At 35.5% G+C, this 6,000-nt stretch overlaps 1 pseudogene; it reads right to left on the minus strand.

Moving 5' to 3' along the window:
- Window positions 1–2,106: 2,106 nt before the first annotated feature.
- Window positions 2,107–3,016, minus strand: LOC129635770 (taste receptor type 2 member 31-like; annotated as a pseudogene).
- Window positions 3,017–6,000: the final 2,984 nt, after the last annotated feature.

The following is a 6,000-nucleotide window of genomic DNA, read 5'->3' on the forward strand; positions in this document are numbered from 1 at the left end:
AATCTGAACAATGTCATGTAAGTGAAAATTATGTCCACCCTTTTTAGGCCCATCACAAAATCTTCCCCATGGACAGTATGCCCCACGCCTTTTTCTCCCAGCTTTCTCATATGGAAATAATCCCAAGCAATCTTAGAGACCGCATGATAAAGATGGTAAACTTGGTTGGCCTGATTCCTATTATTCAACTGCCTAAAGAAGGCCGCTCAGACATACCAGTCCTCTTCAAAGGACAAAATGAAATGTGCACTGTGTTTGAGTCACTTTATGTGTGAGAGCCTATTTGTGGCAGCAGTTTGTCTACTCAGTTTAATTCAGAAACTGAAATGGAGACTGTGTAGATTTCGTAGAGGCAATTGAATGGTGAGGAAAGAGAACTAGGAAATCCATGCGACCAGCAGAGTTTGTAATTGGTTTCATTTTCATTGGTTTTCAGCCCTCATAGTTTATTCATCCATTTAGTGACTAGAATATCATTTGGATGAACTCTTCTATAGACTGTTTTTTTATGTCCAAGGATAGCGTAGGAAACAGGATAGACATGATCCCCACATTGTAGGGTTTACATTGTCCTAGGACAGAGAGATAATTAAAAAGAATGAATAAGTCAGTGTGGATTAATAAGTCACAATGAACAAGCACTGTGGAAATGACTTACCTTAAGTTTAGATCATGTTCTTATAATTTTACAACTAAGAATTAATGTAGACATGTAAATTCAGTTGTTGAGCAACATTATACATTTCTTTCCTCTAGTGAAAATTGTTATCAATACCATGTCAACACACTTTTTCTATTTCATCATTTTCCATGAGATTGTTATAAAACAGATCTTGAAGACATTTCTTATAATTATTACATAGACAGCATAGATACTACTTTAATACATGCAGAAAAGCCATTCAATCATATAGCAAAATTTTTTACTTTTCTTATACGGAATGTATTTTTAAGATAGGGAAGATCTGTGTCTTCTTGTCTCAAGGTTAAAAGGAATTTTTAGGCAGCAAAATGGAAGAGATGATGAGCATTTCAGAGGAAGCCCCAGGTGGTTTAGGGGGAAAATGAATAATCTGACATCAGATCTCCATTTCAACATGTCTTCTTAGTTAAAAATTGTAAAAAGTGACTTTCCTTAGTGCATGTGGAAATATACCAGCCCTGAAAACAAGCCATGATTAATATTTTCTTCTTCATCCATATAACAGAACTGATTTTTGATAGTCCTTTATAGAGTTGATTGTACAAATATGTAAAATTTATCTAAATATGATTGTTATTCTTGAATTTTATTGTGAGCATCTTTTCCTAACAATGTTGCTAATTACTCTCGAATAACCATAAAGTAAGTGATGGATGGAAGCAAGTGATGATGGAGTAACATCTATCTCAAATATGTATCCTCAATGTGTGATCTAGAATTGAAGGTCATTACCATCCAAACGATTGGAAGCTCAAACAATAGAATCTAAACACACCATGGTACTAGAGTGAAAATAAAGATGAATTCCTAAGTTGTCAGTTCTTTAAAATTCATAACTGTAGATCATAAATTTTTAATTAGAAGGTGATAACATAGAATATGTAGGTGAAACACACATTGCTTCATAATTCTGAGGAATTTCACATAATATTTTGTACAGTTAGAATGCTTATCTGAAATATATTGGTTAATAGTATGGTAATATTGTTATCAGGACTTCCTAGATGGTGCTAATGGTAAAGAACCCACTTGCCATTTCAGGAGATGCAGGAGACTAGGATTCAATCTGTGGGTTGGAAAGATCCCCTGGAGAAGGAAATGGCAACCCATTCCAGTATTCTTGCCTGCAAAATCCAGAGACAGAGAAGCGTGGCGGGCTACAGTCCACAGGGTCTCAATGAGTCGGACATGAATGAAGTCACTTAGAATGCAATTTTATCATCTTTCTTATATTTTTCATAAACACACACAAAGACACTTTTTGTTCTTAGCTTGGGTAAAAGACTTTTCCAGGTAAACCTTTGGATATTTACTCAATTATAACACATTTTTTCAAAAAGCAGAAGAAAGTATAAAATGTAACAGACTTTATCCTTTAATTTTCTGTAAGAAGACATATGTCTCTACCTAGTTCCTTTTACTTTTAGCCAGCATCTTGGCTGCCACAGAAACGACAGAAAGGTCTGTGTTAATTTCCTGTTTGTCCAAATCAGGATAAATGAGTGTATTGAAGGATAGGTGATTGCAAGAGCCTGGAAAAGCATTTGGACCAGTTCCTTCTGCAGCTCATTAGAATTCCAAATTGTTAAAATTACAGTCAGCGTGTAAGTGGCAAACAGGAAAAGAAAGGAGATAACAGTTTGCATCGCTTTCATGTGGACTTTGGTGCTGGGATCTTGGGATCTTTTGCCGTTGAGCTGCATCTTCCTGAGATGTTTCCACAGGAAAAAGATTAGCAGCAGAAAAGATATCAGGGACATAGTGAAGGGTATGAAGTTTGTAAGTGTGAGCAGGGTCATATTTGAAAGGTGTAAAATGTCCCTTAATTTGGTCTTCTCAGTGATGTTTCTTTCATATTCACTTGTCTGAATAGTCTCATCTATACTTAACACTGCAACTTGAAAAAACAAAATCGCTGAAGTCCCCAACATCATCATGAGAACTACACTTTTAACTCTCCACTTCAGGTGAAGAAAAATTAGGCTGGAGAAATTAGCTATCTTGAACAAATAAAATATACTGAGGCTAGTAGCAAGCCAGTTACTAAAATGGTTGCTTACTGTCCAGGCAACACAGATAACAATTCTTAAACTATATAGAGCTGGATTATACCTAGTTGCATACCAATTTATTAATATTGTCCAAAGCAAAACAATTCTGCAGACTGCCAGAGCAGTGAGAATCCCATCAGCTGAGGAGAGTTTTTGTTCAGTCATTGCAGTTCACCAGTGCTATGAAACCATTCACAAAATTTCCCAGAACAAATTCTGTCACCATTAGAATGGAAATAATGCTCGATACTAAAGTTATCATGTCTAAAAAATCCAAGTCTAATGTCACTGTTGCGATTCCTTCAATATTCTGACCTTAAATTCTTTATGAAGTTGATTTCTGGTTGTGCAGTGAAGTTCTTATTTCTTTCAAACTCTGTGATGAATGTCAAGCAGAAAAGCACCAGGCAATAATATTGGAAGAGCTCAATGACATCTCGGTGAAAAACACTGCTATTCCCTAGCAGCTCAAATTAGCTCTCTTCATATACTTTGTGCCCTACTATGGGATGGATTACTTCATAAGTGACTTTGAAGTAAACTATGAATTCTCATTTGCCAGATGCAAATAAGGACTCATTATTTTACAAAATTTCCCCTGTCTACCTCTTCATAATTTGTGTTCATCAACTTTTGTTGTTAGTGAGGAAAACTTTGAAACCCAGTGCAGAGGATGCACAGTGAAAGCTTAAATAATTTGATCAAGCTTGATCATAATTATGCTCTACATTATCAGGATAATCATTAGGATCTTGAGGTGATTTGTAATGCAAAACAGACATCTACTATAGTGTTGGAAACTTTCTTTTTTTAGACAGAATCAGGATCTATTTGTAAATTTTACATGTGGAATAAAGGGTGGAATTGGAGAGCTGAATAAGTGGGCAATATTGGACAATTGCTACTATTTTTAGTCACCCAGGAACTGAGTTCTATTCCTGAATCCATGCACTATGAGATCTAGCTCTCATTTTAGGAAACTAAATTGAAATACTTTCTGAGTCTGCCTTGAAATTACAAAAGCTGCCACTTTAACCACAGAATAAGAGGATGGGAAAAAGTAGCTATCTTCAGGAAAGAGAAGATGTTGAGGCGTATGTCAAACAAGACACTCAAGTGGTGGATCATTACACAAAATTGAATATTATTTTTTCCTGTTTGACCAGTGTTATGTAGCTCTGCACAGAGCATCAAAGTAGATATTAATCAATCAGTACTAAGATTAAGAAATATATCCTAGTTATGGGTAAGCTAGTGAGAATGAGGTTAATGAAGTTGATTTTCCGGTGTCTTCCCAGTTGCTTCAGTTCATTATTCGAATCAATGCATTTCCCCAAATGCCAACTATGGATTTCATAGATTAAAAAAAATAGAGTCCTTATCTTGTATGCTTCACATTTCTTCTGAGTGAAAAAAAACTCCCATCCCAAATACCACTACTGATGATTAATGGGTTGAAAACTAGTAGTTTTGAAGTACTTTCTGTTTTTATTGTGGTTTCCTTTCCATTCCAATAAATGCCAGCTTCTATTATCACACTGGTCCCTAGCTAACATTGTGAAAAACATTTCAATTCCTTTAAAATGACTTAGTATGTGATTTTCCTGCCAACAAAGAGTGATTATTTCTTCTTTTATTGTAATGTCTGATGTAATATTTTGTTATAATATGTGTGAAAGAATAGAATTTGGTTTACTTAAATGGTGATCAGGAAAGATTCTCTACCAAAGTTTCACCTCTGAGTTCCCTAAACTAATTTTAAAAAACATGAAAACCCCCAAGTAGGAGTTTCTAAGAGCCATTTTTCAGAATTAAAATTGTGATTTTAGGAATGAAATTTTATCATCATCTTTGTAATCAGCAGCCTCAATTGACTATAGAGCCAAAGAAGAAAACACGTAAAAAGTAACAATAATTCAACTTGGTCTAGGTGAAGCAACTGAAAATAATTCATAATAATTAAAATAAATAAATTTAAATTAAAAAAAAACTCGTACAAGTGAATCTCAGTAATTGAAGTTTAAAGGAAACATCCTATTTTTACCAGAATAATCTTCATTTTGATGATTATAATAATAGTAATCAGCATTTGCTAGATATATCCCTATATATTATAAATATTCTTGTCTTTGACATCATATTTGCAAAAAACCTCATTTACTAGAGATAATGTGAGTAACTTTCCTCGGATAACAGCTTGTCTGTCATTATGGGGAAAGTCAAGGAACAAAACTTGATCTCAAAACACCGTTCACATGAGCAAACTATAGTACATCAATGACAGTGACACCATGCTATATGCTTGCTACGTGTGCTCAGTCGTTTCGGTCAAGTCCAACTCTTTGCGACCCTACGGACCGTAGCCCTCTGTCCATGGGATTCTTCAGGCAAGAATACTGGAGTACACTCTAAAGCCCTCTGTTAAGAGCTTGCTTGTAAAGGTTATTTACTTTATCTTTTTTATTAGAGGAATTTAATTTAGTAAATGAAATAATTTGTGCAAGTAATACATTTTAAACTAAAAAAATTAATTTATAAATATACTCATTTTGACTTAAATTTTTCTCTTTACTAGGCTAAGACAATGTTGCTGCTGCTGCTGCTAAGTCGCTTCAGTCGTGTCCGACTCTGTGTGACCCCATAGAAGGCAGCCCACCAGGCTCCCCCGTCCCTGGGATTCTCCAGGCAAGAACACTGGAGTGGGTTGCCATTTCCTTCTCCAGTGCATGAAAGGGAAAAGTGAAAGTGAATTCACCCAGTTGTGTCCGACTCTTACTGACCTCATGGACTGTAGCCCACCAGGCTCCTCCATCCATGGGATTTTCCAGGCAAGAGTACTGGAGTGGGGTGCCATTGCCTTCTCCAAAGACAATGTTAATCTTTAGGAAATTACTTAGATACTGTCCAAGTTACATTTATAAGCATCACTAAATGACATATTTCGTGATGATGATGATGTCAGCAGTGAAATGGGAGAACTCTGATAGATGTGATATCATCCAGCTTTCAAAGTGGCAAAATTCACTGTGACGGGTGAACACTAGCCAGTCTTTCCTATTAGGTACTTCAATCATTCTCAGCATCAGAGCTAGCATGAAAGACTATCTTTACCTACTACGTCATCAAGAACAACGTCAAACTGACATACTCTAATGATTTACTTGCTGTTTTTTCCCTTTACTTACATTCTGACAATTATGGCTAAAGTTACCTCAAACGGTACTTTATTTTTATTGAATTTTCATA

Source organism: Bubalus kerabau, chromosome 1 (assembly GCF_029407905.1).
Source record: "Bubalus kerabau isolate K-KA32 ecotype Philippines breed swamp buffalo chromosome 1, PCC_UOA_SB_1v2, whole genome shotgun sequence".
Classification (NCBI taxonomy): domain Eukaryota; kingdom Metazoa; phylum Chordata; class Mammalia; order Artiodactyla; family Bovidae; genus Bubalus; species Bubalus kerabau.